Below are 16,356 nucleotides of genomic sequence, written 5' to 3'. Positions count from 1 at the left end.
ATGTGGAAAAAGAGGGGAAAGTCATTCCACAAGTTCAAAGGAGTGATCCAATGGAACAAATTGTTTCTATTCATTTGTTCATGCACTGCTGATGTCACTGACCAGGCCAGCACTTGTGTCGATCCTTAATTGACCCTAAATCGTGTATAGTGCTAGGCCCTTTCAAAGAACAGATAAAAGTCGATATCATTGGTGAGTAAGAAATTGTACATTGGCCAGACTAGGTAAGGAAGACTGGTTTCCTTCTCCAAAGGACATTAACAAACCAGATTGATTTGTGTGACAACCAGCAGTTTTGTGATCACCATTCCCAGTGTTTAGCTTTTTACCAGATTGATTTAAGTGCTTGAATTTAACTTCCCCAGCTGTTGGGTGGGATTCAAACTTGTACCTCTGATTCAGTGACAGGCCTTCTAATAACACTATAAGACCATAAGTCAAAGGAGCAGGAGTCAGCCATTCGGCCCACCGAGTCTGCTCCGCCATTCTATCATGAGCTGATCCATTCTCCCATTTAGCCCCACTCCCCTGCCTTCTCACCATAACCTTTGCTGCCCTGGCTACTCAGATACTTATCAATCTCTGCCTTAAATACACCCAATGACTTTACCTCCACAGCTGCCTGTGGCAACAAATTCCACAGATTCACCACTCTCTGGCTAAAGAAATTTCTCTGCATCTCTGTTCTGGATGGGCGCCCTTCAATCCTGAAATCGTGCCCCCTTGTACTAGACTCCCTTACCATGGGAAACAACTTTCCCACATCTACTCTGTCCAGGCCTTTTCACATTTGAAATGTTTCTATGAGGTCCCCCCTCATTCTCCTGAACTCCAAGGAGTACAGCCCAAGAGCCGTCAAACGTTCCTCATATGTTAACCCTTTCATTTCTGGAATAATTCTAGTGAATCTTCTCTGAACCCTCTCCAATGTCAGCACATCCTTCCTTAAATAAGGAGCCCAAGCACATGACTGCTGGATTTTATAATTGATTATTAATGAAGTCAGGTATCAAAAGAACATAGTTTGGATGAAAAAACTGTTTGAAGTATTTCTAGCATTCATTTATTTTCATGTTTGTAAGTTTTGATGAGCAAAGGTATGTCAAAATTTTTGTTGATATTTTTATTCCTCTAGGTGTATATTTTTTTTGTTAGGCAACTGCTTGATGGGATAAATGCACAAATTTATTCCAAATGAATACTGTATGTGGGTTTTCCAATTGTAATGCCAGAAGTACTTTTGGCATTGTGTTTGGAAACTGAAGCTTGTATTTCTTAGTTTTGCAGATGATAATTTATCCATGTAAGTTCTCCATGTATTTAAGAAGTATCCTGCTTCAGTTTGTGAACCTGACTCCTGATTTTTAATGGTTCAGTATTGCTTGATGTTTTTTATATATGTGCCTTTTTGAACCTGTCTTTTCACCTTATTTTTCATACCACTTTGCCAAGGGTTTATTTTCATAGCTCTGCTTCCATGCATCTTGTATGGGTATCTTGCTATTTTTGTACAGTGAGAATATTTTTATGCAGTGAGAGTAACAGAACGAAAAGTGGAAGCCTGCAGTGGGACGATGGGAGAAGTTGTCCTCTGTGTAATTCTGTGAGGGATGGCGAGGCAGAAGATGGCACGCTGAAGGCAGAAAATTCCACCATTTACAAAAAGGTGGAATTCTTGATTATATTTTCTTCCTGGAATCGGGTGAATATTTTCTATTGAATGAAGCGTGTGTTGCATTTGCAGTAGTTCAGCCAAAAATTTTTGAATTGGCAAGACTGGATTACTGATTTCAGGTACTTGTGTTTTTTTTTGTTAGAAAACACTTAATAGTAGTGTGTATATTTGGACACAGTATGTTATGTACTCATGTTTTCTAAATCCCCTGCTTCTCCTAAAAGTACTTATTCAAGGAGCATTCATTAATCACATATAACATATGTGCTTCAGAGTAGCAAAGCCTGGCAAAGGACAGAATGTTAGATGGTGGGGGTTGGTGTGGTGGTGGCTAGAATCTGGCTATGATGCAAGTTTTCTGGAAAGTTTTTTTAAAAAAAGTAAACAAGGATACCAAGGTGGGAAGATTTCAGTAATAGGCATACCTACCAGTGGAGGGATGAAGGGAACAGAAGATGCCAGAGTCATTGAGTTGCAGTGCGAGTCGTCCACTTCAGAAGAGGAGAAAGCCAACAGTGGACAGAATGCCATGCCAGAGATCAATGTCTCTCGTCTGATATGGGTGCGTGACTGAGTGCATGATGCTCTATCTGAACGCTGCAGAGCAATATCCTGAGAGATCTCTTAGTGGATTTTGAACCAGATTTTGTGTTCAGCCAGAAAGTGAATGCTGAAAAGTTCCATACTTTAAGTTTGTTACTTGGTTGTTTAATGAGCAAATAAGCCCTTTTTGAGGAGACATGAAGTACCCCCTGCTTTGTTGTAGACTCTGAATAGCATTAATTTTCATGGCTTTGTTAACTGAAGATGAAATCCTTTTTTTTCTAATTGAATGCACTAGCCGTAGTAAAATCTTACATACTATTATCCGCAGACAATGCCACCACAATAACTTCCAAAGAACCTTTAATGGGTTGAGACATAAATGTTTAAGTGAAGATAAAGTTTAGCAGCTCTGATTGAATAAGGAAAGTGTACTTCTAATACTAGGGACAATGTTGCTTGGCTGTAGTATAGACTACTATTCACAAATAATCACTCCTTTTTGTAGGAGGGAATTGAATGTGGAGATGGTAAATATGTACAAAGTACTGTCTGCACTATGTAAGCCAGTGTTTCTTTTCCACTGACTGCATTCAGTGGTGTATTTTGAAGACTGACTTGGTTTTAGTGCAGGCAAAATAATCTCCCACTGGGTCTACTTCAAGCTGTAGACCATGATGTAAGCCATCATGTACTCTGGCTGCACCCTCAGCACTGTTACATTGGTATTTTGGTTACCATTGATTTAATGCAAACAAAAGGCAAAAATCATCTGATTTTACTTACATGTGTGCATGCACACACACTTGCACGTGCACACACTTTTATCTCTACAGTTTTTAATAGAATCCACGGGAGCAGTTCAAACTGATGAGAAAGAAAGTAACTCTGATGTTTACATGCCAGCTGTTTGCAGAGAACCATTCTTTTTGAGTTGAAATGTTTTTATTACAAAAATAATTGTGCATTAGCATTTGGAGCAATAGCTGGCAGCAAGTGCAACAAGAACTAAGGCCTTGCTGGAATTTAATTTTGTTGCTGGGGCTTACCAAGGGTTAACCCAGGGTTTTGAGAACCTTAGCACAACAGATGGATGCACATTTTGGATGCTAACATTTTGGTTATGCATGCGACATTGTCTGGGGATTCAGTGCATCATCAAGGGCAACACTTCAGTATCTGGCATTGGCACATGACTGGTGTACCAATCAAGTTTGGTAGTCCTGCCCTGTGCCAAGCTGTGCTAAAACTATTGACAAGTATATAAAAGTTGCTTGCCATTGTTGAAAAATTCAGGGAAAGGATATTTTAATGTGGAAATGTGAGTGAAAGGTGATGCAACATGAAATTTACTTTGCACATTACCATTTCTGATTTATGAAAAATTCTTTGTTTCTCACGTGGGCATGGTTCTGTTCTATTCAATTGGACCTCTCAGCTGTGTTGAGTACGTCTGAACAGGCTTGTTGCTAATGCTATTACATCATAACTATGAAAGGTTAGACTGTATATAAAATTTGTCCTGGTTTTCTGGTATTGAATCATGTACTGTGATCCAGCTGAAAGACAGGCAAACCCAGGAAAAATATGGCAGCAACTTTCATTCTGAAATTTTAAAGTGGTAGTCAGAAAGAAAGAGCGTTCTGCAAAGAAAAGACTTGCATATATTCACGTTTTTGGGGTATCGTAAAACATCTTGTTGGAAAGCTAGTGTCTTTTTACTAGAAGGCCTTTAATTTTCAGTAACTGAAATTGTACTGATGTATTATCATGTTTTGGTTTAGAATTACAGTATTTTTAAAAATTTTCCCTAGTTTACTTCTCTTGTCAAAGAAGTAATTTCTCTGGGGATTAGTTCTGTGGGTGGCAGGTACCCACTATTGTCTCAGTTCTAACCCCATGCACAGTACACACTTTCTCATCCAACTGAATCGCAATCAGGAGCAAGGACTTTGAGCTGAGGAACTGCTATATTTAGCCTTGGCTGCTGAGATCAGCTAACCCTGCTCAATGCCAGGGGGTGAACTTGGATCTTGCAATCTGAATGTATGGATTATGCATTGACTTTTATCAGCTAAACCATCAGGAAGATTCCACACAACTTTCAAGACTAAGTTGCATATTCAATGAATGAACCTGATGCAAGGTTTCGATCTGACATGTCAACAGTTCCTTTCCCCCACAGATGCTGCTCGACCCGCTGAGTTCTTCCAGCAGATTGTTTGTTACATATTAAGTACGAGATATATCATTAGATTGCCGTAAATAGCCTTGTATATGGACTTGATACTCATTTGTTGGATGATGCTAATGTGTAAATTACTTAACAAATGAGAAAGTGTTGACTAGTCCCCCTTGAATAGTGAGCCATTCATTTTTAAGCTGTTGAGCGCACCATAGTGGTGTGACATTATAAACAGTGATTTTCCTGACAATTTCCATTATCATCTAGGATCTGACAAATATCCTCCAAATTTAGAGGGATTATTCACTTCATATAAGGCTGGTTTGACAATTTCAAAATTAATTTGTGACTGCCAAGTTTAAATGATGTAACAAATACGGCAAATGGTTATTGAAAGATGGGCAAACCCAGGAAAAATATAGCAGCATCTTCCATTCTGAAATTTTGAAGTGGTGGTCAGAAAGAAATAAAGAGAATTTTGGAATAGCATGGATGTTTTTAAAATTCTTACATTCAATAGTACTGTTGCTCAAGTCAGTTTATAGCTGAAATTGACAATTTTTTTCTTCAACAAGTAGTTGCCTTTGGAGGTGGCTGTATCATGCATTTGTTTTCCCTTCCGATTAACCTTGAATTCACTGTGCATACTGTACTTGCTGAAAACAAAGTTGATAAGTTATGAGTTGTGCAAACTTTTCTGGTAGTTTTCAAATGGGAATATTTTCTGTACTTGACCAATCAAGTATTTAATAAGCAAAGTCCCATCATTTCTAATTGTGTTCATTCACTGAGAATAGCAAAACTGCAAAATCACTTAACCTTGGAGAATGGACATACCTTAAAAGATAAAGAAGATTTTATGATATCCTGCTAGATCAAGAGATAATAAAGATTGGAAAGAAATTGCTTCATTACAAATTAAAATTTACTGCTGCACTGAATCATTAATGCTGCACTTAATGAAGTGTCAGAGGAGCTTGTGGACTAATGACGTTTAGTTTTCCATTTGCTGATCAATTGGGAATAATCAAGGTGGTTCTAAATTATGCAGTTTTTTTTGTATTGCCCCTGGCACAGGGAAATTCTTGTGTGTTCTCCCTTTGTTCTTGACTGCCAATCACTTGAGGCTTTAAAACTCACTGCACAGCTAACAACAGAGGCACATTGTTTGCAAGTGTCAAGTTGCAGAAAGGTAACATGGTGCATCGAATAATATTTGATCACAGCTTAAAGGTTTTTAAATCAATTAAGATGACATCTGGAGGTCCAGATTAAAGTTGTATCGCAGTCAATAGAGCACAATAAATCCTGTGCCTATTTTATCTAAAATTATCAAAGTTTAAGCAGTAAATTATTACATCAGCAGTTTGGTGCATTGACTGTCTAATCTGTTCATCGGTGGTTTCCTAATGTTAATGTTTGCTGAACTGGAGCAGACCTGTTGGTGTAAGCTTGAGAATAAAAGGAATCCAGACAAAAACTGACTTGCAGTTCACACAATGATTTGGTGCAGAAATATACACAAGTGAATACACGTTAAAAGTTAGGGCACAGGTTCTTCAGGTTACCAATTTAATCCCAGCCCACTGGTAGAACATTTGACTCTCTTTATTTCACGAGTATTCAAATCACTGGTCATAAGTTTTGGTTTTTTTTTCCCTCCCCACACCCCATTCTGTTGCCTCTGCGGGTAGGGGTAACAGGGGTGTGTGACATTGATTGGAATTTATGAAATTCAGATTATGATCTGAAATGATTTAAAAGGCAAAGGAAGCAGATTCGATGATGGCCATCTTGGATATATGTTTGATAAGGAGAAAATGGATAAAAACTAGAGCAGCAGAGTTACTTTCCCAGATTCTTTAGAATGAGGGTGGAAGGCATGTGTTTGTAGTTTTGATGTGGGATGTTGTTGCACTGCAGCCACTATGTGGATGTGACAAGAGGGAGAACTTTGGTCAAGTGGTAAGCATTCCAAGACTATGGAAGACCGGGACCCACTACACAGAGATTATCATCAGTGGCGATGCACATAGGTGCCTGTCGACACACAGACATGGATACTGCCTCATTTCATCCCTGTCCTTCTCTTGTCTCTTCTTACCTTGATCCTGAATCTACTTCCATTCAATGTCCCCTTTTACCCTCTCCCATCTCCCTTCAGTTCTACAACCTCTATTCCCTGCTCTCCTACTCTTTCTTGCATGCTATCACTTAGCTCCCTCCTCCCTTCCCTCTGGCACAACAGACCAACTTGTATCTGTTGTATGATTTGATCATCCACCTTTCAGTACAACAGTGTGCAAGGTTTTTAAAAACTATAGGAGCAAATAAATTATTGAATTACAGGAACTGGAAGCTTCCTCCAGTGTGTCCATTCACTCTGGTGTGTGTGTGTATATATATTTTCTTGCTGAAGAAAATTGATCAACATTAAATATTTAATTTGTCACTCTTTGAATTCATGATGAACAGAGCTTTAATTTCTGAAATTACCAGCAATGTGTTCTAGTTGACTTGCTTCTGAGTTCATTATTATAAATGGAGCTTTAAGTTTGAAAGCTGCTAGGATCCAGTTAAAATAACACTCCTGAGAAGGAATGTCAGAGAGTTTGAATCTGTAATTTGTTTCTCCTAGGGAGTGGGATAGAGGTAGAAGTGCAGAGGCTCTTGTGTAGCATGTACCCTGTATCTCAACAGGAACATAGCTGCCTCCTGGGTCAGAAGGTTACAGTTTTATGTCTACTCTGGAGACTTGAGAGCAAGATCTAGGCCAAATCCTTGTGCAGCACCAATTGACATACTGTGTTATCTTCTGGTCGAGGCATTATGTCAAAGCCCTGGGCACTTTGTTAGTTGAATGGCAAAAAAAAATCATGTATGTATACCACCAATGCTGCCTCTACAAAATTCACTGGAGAGAAAAGCAAGTTGTCAGTGTCCACTCCTAGGCCAACATCCCCACACTGAGACCCTAGTTACATTCAGTTGGCTAGGTTGGACAGGCCATGTCATTTGCACTCTGACACCAGATTCTTGAAATGGATACTCTATTCCTTGCTCTGCCACAGAAAGAAATTACCAAGCGGACAAAAGAAAAGATTCAAGCATGTGTTTAAAGCAGCCTCAAAAGTGCCACATCCCAGCTGATTCTTGGGGATATCTGGCCCATGACTAAACCAAAATTGAAAACTGGCATTTGACTGGCTTTGGGAACCTTGAGTCCATGCATCGGGAGCGCACAAGCCTTAGGTAAGCAGAGGAAAGATGGCCAACAAAGTGCCACATCAGGCACCTCCTGCCCCAACTATGGGACAATCTGCAGATCCCACATTGGACTGATCAGTTGCCTCAGAACCCATAAAACTAGAGTGGAAGCAAGACATCCTTGATCCCAAGGGACTCCCTTAAAAAGAGGAGAGAAGAAGATTGCTGTTTGTAGGTACTGCTTTGCATGCTAGTTGGCCTCTTGCATTGTAAAGAGTGTCACATCTTGCATAGATTCATTCATAGTTTGATTAATTTCCCACTAATATAAGAATTATAAGATAAAAATAGATGCTCAATATCTGTGTGGCACAGCAGTTAGTGCCACTGCTCAAAGTCATGCACGGGCCTATGACTATGTGGTATTCCCCTGGCTGCTCCAGTCTCCTCCCACATCTGAGAGGTTAAATTGTTTTACGATAAATTACGCCTTGGTGTGAATTAATGGCATGGAGAATCAAAAGGGCGTCAATTTTCATGTGTAAGCGAATAAATTGCAGGTTAAAGAAGGAGGGAGCATGGGGCTGGTGGGATGGCTCAGGTGGGGGCTGGTGTGGATGTGATGGCCTAAAGGCTGCTTCCTGTGTCGTAAGCAATACATGACAGTGATCTGAGATTAATACGTGACTGAGTTGAGTTTAATGTGACTGAAAGTGATTCCGTAAGTTGAATATGACGCAAGTGATTACATTTTAAACTTGTGTTCAAATGTTGAGAATGTAAGATTTTTGCATTGATTTTTTTGTTGTTAATTATCAAGGGTTTAATTCTCCAAGGTTTTTGAAATGGGTTTATATCTCTGCAGGCTGCTTTTACCCTTTCATTTTGTTTTGGGTTCTCCCTACTAATGGATGGTCGAGATTGGAATGAAAAATTGGAATGTGAGATTATAGTTCAGGATTGAGAGCAATATCATCATGTGAATTCGGGATTGGTTAAGGGATAGAAAACAATGGGAATAAATATCATTCTGTATCAAATGAGTTCCAACAAAGATCCATGCTTCGGCTATTTTCAGTCAATACCAATGACATGGAAGGAGGGTCTAAATGCAGTGTATCCATTGAATCTGAGAAAGAATGTTTTCTCAGTAGCAAGTGTAATGAATGTGGGACAAACCCTATACTGAAACGACTTTTATTCTCCCCTCCACTTCAGTGCCTTTTTAAGCTTTTGCACCCGTCTTTCCCAAACCTGAAGAGAAAGTTTTGTTTTTACAGAGAGAGTGGTTGGTATCTGGAACTCGCTGCCAGAAGAGGTGGTAGAAACAGAAACAATCACTACATTTAAGAGGCATTTAGACAGACACTTTAAAAAGCCAAGAAATGGGCAGATACAGACCTAATGGAGTCAAATGGGATTAGTGTAGATAGGCAAAATGGTGGGCATGGACATAGTGGGCCAGAGGGCCCATTTCAGTGCTGTACAACTCTATGACTACTGCTTTCACAGATGTATGAATGATGTTTTCATTTGGAAGCCTAGACAACAGTTGTCATCAAGCTTAATTGTTAATAATAATCAAGAAGGAGCTAACACTGACTTCAGCCAATATCTATGGTGCATGTACTTGTGCTTGGAGTCACTGGAACAATCCGGAATCATAATGCCCTCGCTTTAGTTAAAGAAGACCAAGACTAATTGTAACCTTGTTCTGACTCAGCACAAATCAGGCATTGACCCTTAGACTGACCTTGTCTGCAGAATTCAGGGCAACAGCAAGTAGTATGTTTATCCTCTTGAGTCGCCATGAAACCTCTACGTGACTGAACTGATGTTGATGTGTTATGACAGCTGAATCACGAGTTGCATCATTAAAGAAATCTATTTTACTGGAAGCAGCTCTGCTTTCAGCTAGTATTATACAGGTTGCCCTACTGGAGTTATGTTCCCAATTACAATGCTCTCTTGTTGCTCACTAGCCAGGCCCTGCAAGGATGCAATCACAATGAATGTTGTTCTTGGCAAGTTATTATTTGCAATGTTGAAATAAAAATAATTTGTACGTTAGTGTGAAATCCTACAATATGCAGCTGATACGTCATTGGGGGAAGTGATGTAGCTTTGTTTGAGAAAGGGAAAGAATGTTTTTTGAGGCAATGAAGAAGAGGAAATGCACTATATGATTTCCAATACATTTAGCACATTGTTACAGCTTATTGGAAACAGACCTGATCTCCACAATCCTGACTTTACAATCTTGGCTGTACTACTGTGAAGAGGAAGGAAAGAACTTCAGACAGACAGAGAGCCTTTAAGTCAATATTGGCAGCTTCTAGAAAGCAGTGAACCAAAAAGCCTCAATCATAAGATTTTCTGATCTGTTAATTACAAGAATAAGGCACCTCAGGGCTTCATCACATCTTTCTCTCTCGGCCCCAATTAGTATTTCTGCTCTGCTCTACTCTTTAATAGTTTGTGAATGTAACTTTATACTTGTGGAAATTTCCTGTTAGCTTGTCCCACATGTTTATTGACATGCTTGTAAAAGATTGAGATAGGAAGTAGTTCACTTACTCAAATTCCAGTCTCTCTGAAGTGTTAGATTACAGTTTCACATCCTTGAGACTCCACCCAAAAAAAAGCAGAAACTGTGTGCAGCCTCAAATCATTTGCACATGGTCCACTTCCTCTTTGGATCCAGATGACATCTGAGATCAGTATTGGCTATGATTCAGCCATTAGTCATCAATGATGCAGAAGTGTTCATTATTGCCAGAGTTATCTTAAGGTTAGCTGGCAATTGGACTGGAAGTCGATAGCAGTTCCTCAAACTGATGCACCACTGTGCTTGTGCCAAAATAGATGTCTCCATGATTGTGTTGTTGCCATCACCAAAAATTCTGTTTTGAGTATCTGGGAGGATATATTTACCCTTTGTTTTTTTATCTTTATGTAGGTGGAGTGATTGTAAGCCTCGAAGCATCCTGAACTTGGCTTCAGAGCTGATAAAATGAACTCTATAAAGATTGTCATTCTAAAGCTCTTACTGCAACAGAACAACTTAAGTTTGCAAAATGAGTTTGGGCATGGATCTTTCATTCTGTGGTGTAATGCCCCAATTCGTCTGTAATTGCTTAATTAAGATCAGGATCTTGTGTGTTCTGCTCAGTTCACTTAGTGGTCCTTTCACTCCTTCTCTGCTTAAACTTTGTAAAGCTTTTTTCCAGATCTGAGAAAAGATCATTCACTTGGAATGTTGATCTCTCTCCACAGCTGCTCCTGGACCTGAGCATTTCCAAAAATTTTTTAAGGAGTTGGCCAATCAAATGCATGCTTGAATAAATCTGCAATATGTTTATTTGAATTGAATATTCTTGACCTTTGCCCATGGGTACCTGGAATCAAAGAGCTAAAGGCTGTAACTTCTCCATTGGAATAGTCTGATTTTTCCTTTTGTGCAGCTAGCTTCAAGTCCTTACCCAGACCAGAATTTAAGATGCCGATTTATCACGCTGTATCTTGGATAAACTTTTATAGCTACCTAACTTTCTAGGTGAATGGCTGACTGTCTATACAAGTCTTGACCTCTGTGCACATTTCCATGTGCTGAAGGTGAAAATCTCCGAAAGCAGGACTTAAATCATGGAAAGTGGATAGCTTTGTGTGTTGGTGGTTATGGAATGCCTTCTATATCATCCAAGTGAGCAATAACACAATGCAATGTTCTTTCCACAGCAAGAGGAATGAAGGATTGATGGGATGATTGCATGGATCCTCCAGCTTAAAACTTTGGGTTGCAGGTTGTTACTGGCAGAAGTCTGGTGGCTTAAGCAAAATATGTAAGGGTCTAACATGTGGAGCTCCATTGCAAGGAATGGAATTTAAATGAATATGTTGCAGTTGATTGTCATCTTGTTATCCGAGTCTTTAAGTCTGCAGTTTTACCTTCTCATTCATTAACTGTTTGGAAAAAGTTCCTAAATACAGTTGTTGAAGATGAAATAAATTAACATGTATTAAATGTAAAGTGAAAGATGAAACATCTAAATGATTGAACATAAGCCCAAGGCAAGTAAAACTTTGTTGCTATATTTTATCTTTTTACCAGAAATCTGGCAACCTGCTGAAACCACTGTCTACGTTTAATAATTTTTGCTCGTGAATTAGGAGTTTAATTGTTTTTGTATAGCTGACATTTTTCTAATTATCTTTGTTTTGTTGATTGCAACTTGCTGCGTTCCTAAATTGTCAATTTAGTAATTCATCAATTTGTTTATTGCGAGGGCTCTTTTTCTTCCTCAGCTGTCAAAACAGTATAGTTGTGGGGTGAGGAAGAAGAATGGAAGCACATGGGGGTTATTCGTATCACCTCACGACGTCCAGCCCATTGAGTCTGCCACCATTTGAAGCAACCATTTTAAAGATGTTAGAAATTTGTACACTAACTTTCTTTTATCGACATTTGGAATTCTACTCCAGAATTTGAACATTGAAGCAATCTCCAGGTTTCCTTGCAGTTTGAAAAGCCACAATGTTTTGAATAGTGTCTTTAGCTGCTGATGGATAGACCCTATTAGTTGTCTCCATTTTCCAGCTTGTTCCACGTTTTCTACAGCCGACTTCACTTCCACTATATTCCCTGGCTACATGGGAGGGTAGACAGAGAAATCATGGTTTTACAGAGGGTGGGTAGGGGCAAAGAAAATCTCTTGCATTCATTCCTCTTGAATCAACTGTTCACAATGCAAGGACTGTATTCCTGTACAATTAATAGGTGTGTGTGGTCTTTGCAGGTAAAAGAATGCCAGGATTGTAGCATAAATCCAGCAACAATACTGTGGCCTTGGGCAAAAAAATTACTAAGTTTGTTACTTTATCAAGAGGCTCTATTGGGCCATCTTCAAGGTAGTTACATTCCTTGCATTGTACCACACACTGTTGAAAATGAGCGAGGGTCATTTTAAGGGGGTTCTACATTCTGTCGATGTTCATAAATTGGTTGTATTGCACTGTTGCCTAATGGTATAGCTATGGTTACAGTGTATTTATGCTTGGTCCAAGGACGCATTGTGTTCTGCATTGATTGTGTCCCTTACTCTCCACAAGTTGCTAACCTTAATGGATTTTATTTGAAGGTGCTCCTGTGAAATATTTTAGGGTGTTTTATAACGCTAATTGTTGAATTTAATGTTCAAGAGTAGTATTTACTGATATTCTAAAGTACGTGTTTACCTTACACCCATAATTTTTAGGATTATAAATGTACACAAGTGACAGTATGCATGAATATAAAGCTGCACATGTAGTAATGTCATTTTTGATACATGAGTTCAAGATAGTTTGCTAACTAAGTAGTAACACCCATAGAAGATTGAGATTACAGTGAATATTTTAACCTTTTTGATGTTGTGATGAACTAAATGTCTGTAAGGAGTTTGTACGTTCTCCCGTGTCTGCGTGGGTTTCCTCCGGGTGTTCTGGTTTTGTCCCACATTCCAAAGAGGTACGGGTAGGTTAATTTGGGGGTTTAAAATGGGCGGCGCAGACTCATTGAGCCGGAAGGGCCTGTTACCATGCTGTAAATAAAATTTAAAAAAAAAAATTTTAAATTTAAAAATGTAATAGTTGTGTTGTCAGCATATGTACTTGCTGGCTAATGTGATTGAGCACACAGAGGTGCTCATGAATATGTAACAATGAGCTGGGTTGCATATGTTTGAGGAGATTGGACTGATCAGTAAGCTCCAAAAACTAAACCATGTTGATGAGACGTCTCGCCTGATTTTATAAGCTTGACGTGGTGAAAGCTGTATTTGCAAACTGCCTGGGGCTAGTGCCCCTCTCATTTGCCAGGATTATAATTGTAGATTGTCTACATAACTGCTGCTGTTCCTTCCAGTTTGTGGGAGGCATTATTCAAACAGGCCAAAATTAATGCCAGATATTTCTTGTGCTGCAGGACAGCCATTTGTTTCAAGTTGGCATTCCCCTCGGTAAGCACACTGGGAGCTGGCAAAGCTCGAAGAAATGAGGTTAGTCAGCTCCCGTAGTAGCCAGCTTTGGAACTTAGAAAATTACTGTCCCACCACAAAAGTCCATTGCTTAGTTGAGCTGTTGAGATGCAGGTTCAGGTATGTTAAATTAAAGTCAGGAAAATCTTCATTTATTTTCTGAGCAGCTGAGCATATTTTTAATTCCATTGTATCAGTGTTAAACTTGGCATAAACCCAGACAGTTCTATAATGTTAGTTATACAATGGTGTAAACTTGTAACCAATAGCACCATTATATGATTCTGAACTGCATAGGTGGGAAGAATCTTGAAGTTTTCAGACTCTCTGGTTTTAGGTGGCAGTAGCTGGGGTCCTGCTGCCATTGGACACTGACGAGTGCATTGTTTAATAATGAAGCCTGATTGGCTTTGATGCTTTTATAAGACATATTGAATTAATGGTACAAAGAATACAGAGATAAAGGAGCATCAATTGTAGTTACGTCTACATTTTATCAATAAGATGTATTTTTAAAATACAAAAAATGGCAGCTGGAGATCCTGTGAGATTTAGTTGGTGTTGAGCATGGGAGGGAATACTTTTTAACATCGAGTGCCTAATTATGGACCTGTTAAACCTGATAGCATTTTTGCGTAAACAAGTTTGGGCTTAAATGTGGTGCCATACACCGTTAAGTTGCCTGAGGCTGCCACTATTGATGTGAGATGAGCACCAGGTTCAGCAGAGACGCAAGAAATTCTGCAGATGCTGGAATCTGGAGCAATACACAAAAAGTGCTGGAGGAACTCAGCAGGTCAGGCAGCACCCATGGAGGGAAATAAACAGTCGATATTTCAGGCCTAGACCCTTCTTCAGGACGACTAGGTTTTGGAAAGGAACATTTAAAGTTCACAGAGCTATTATTAATATTACCTGTTAACAAGGCTAAAGCAAATTGCAACATTTTAATGATGTTATACTTATTTCATCATTGGTATGATAGTCACTACCTGAATAAAAAGATACCAATGACAATCCTCTTGGTTCTGGTAATTTTGAGCTGGCTGCCAATGCAATTATGATGAAGTATCAATCTCAGAAATAAATCCAACAGCCTGGACATCAGCAATTCTGATAGCAATGTTATTTATTTATAGTTCTGACAAATGTTAGATGGGCAATTCAATGTGAATGTTCAAAAGTCATAATTTAGCACACTTCTAGAAAATATTGTGCCTGCTGTCTTATTCGGTGTATTTCAACAGTAAGGAATTGCTGTATTTACATGGCAAATATAAACTAAATTTTCCATATTAAGTTTGATCATTCTAGGCATTACATGTTTGATAATTCAATTGCTGCCAGTCAAACCTATTGACATGGTAGTGCAGTGGCTGCATGGCTCCTGATGTTCTTGAAGTCTCACTGCTATTTCTGTCCCATTGCCCAGAGTTATCTGTGAGGTAGTGGAACCCGAGCCCAAGATGTTCTCCTGATGACCACCTGACAGTTCATGTTGTCTGTCTCTATCTTTCTCTTGTTGATTCACTGAAGTAATGGAGGATGCTGCTAATTTAAACAAACAAAAGTGTATATATTTTGTGAAGAGCAGCATTTAAAGTGGAGTTCTATGTGTGTTCTGGCAATTTCCTCACTAAAGCAATGCATCAATGACATACAAAATCATTGGTCATTGTTACAACTCTTAATGGTATCAACCTATATTACGTACTTATGTTACAGTTAGACATTTAGAGACTGTTGAAATGTATCAATGTGATCTGGCCCATTAGCTCACTTTAAGCAACTTGATGAGCAAGAATGTTGGAGTTTAAAGGTGCAGATGTAGGTTGAAATAACTGCAGACTGTATTACAGACCCTGTTCCAGTAAAATCTGCCCCCTTGTTTGGCTTGCTGTCAAGAATTTTCAGATGGCGTTGACTGCTTGATACAATGCAGCTGTGCTAGCGTTGTAAAAGACTTGTCTTGGACTGTGAATAATGATGATCTCATACAATAATGTTAGAATCTAGTTAACCTTTTTTTATTAGGTGAGGGAAGGTTGGAGAAGGATGTGGTTTCAGACTACAGTTTGACGTTTGGGCAAAAATAGAATTACAAGAATCAGAGGATATTTTGTGGCCTCAGGTAATGTGCTTTCTGTCTGAGCTTCAGGATAGCTGAGCAGTTATTTGGAAATGTTTCCTGTGGGATCCAGCAATGAAGTTGTGTTATTGTATGGTTATAATAGAGTATGAGCCCTAGTGATGAATGCAAGATACCATACTGTGATAATCCAAAAAAAATCACAGTAAATGAATTAATCCTAGATGATCAAAATGTGTTTTTTTAAAAACAATTGCTTTAATTAAATCTGAAAATTGATTTTCTGTGAGACAAGTTTCTTGAAATAGTGCTTAGAAACATTTTTTTTTACCCTGATGATTTTTTTTAGTATTGTTGCTAATCAATCAAAATCCCAATGGCAAGTATAACACTTCAGTTCCTCTAACTTGATCATTGAAATCTCAGACAAGAAATGGCATTGTGCATGGAAACAAGGGAAGCAGCGTAAACTGTTCCCACCTGCAAGTATAATACAAAACTTTATTGAATGCCTCCAAAGATACATTGATCAATAGTAATTTTATGGTTATTGCCTTCTGATTTTTTTTTTTGAAGTTTTGTGTTTTGCCTAGGGGAAAGAAAAGTCAGTTTGTAGACACTTTTTCATAATATTTCTGAGTTT

At 38.8% G+C, this 16,356-nt stretch overlaps 1 protein-coding gene across 1 annotated transcript in view; it reads left to right on the top strand.

The window, feature by feature from the left end:
• Positions 1-16,356, top strand: part of iqgap2 (IQ motif containing GTPase activating protein 2) — a 228,648-nt gene that overhangs the window by 51,325 nt on the left and 160,967 nt on the right.

The sequence above is a fragment of the Pristis pectinata genome, chromosome 7 (genome assembly GCF_009764475.1).
Source record: "Pristis pectinata isolate sPriPec2 chromosome 7, sPriPec2.1.pri, whole genome shotgun sequence".
Classification (NCBI taxonomy): domain Eukaryota; kingdom Metazoa; phylum Chordata; class Chondrichthyes; order Rhinopristiformes; family Pristidae; genus Pristis; species Pristis pectinata.
Note: the sequence above shows the minus strand (reverse complement) of the source record. Positions and strands in the feature narration are given on the sequence as shown.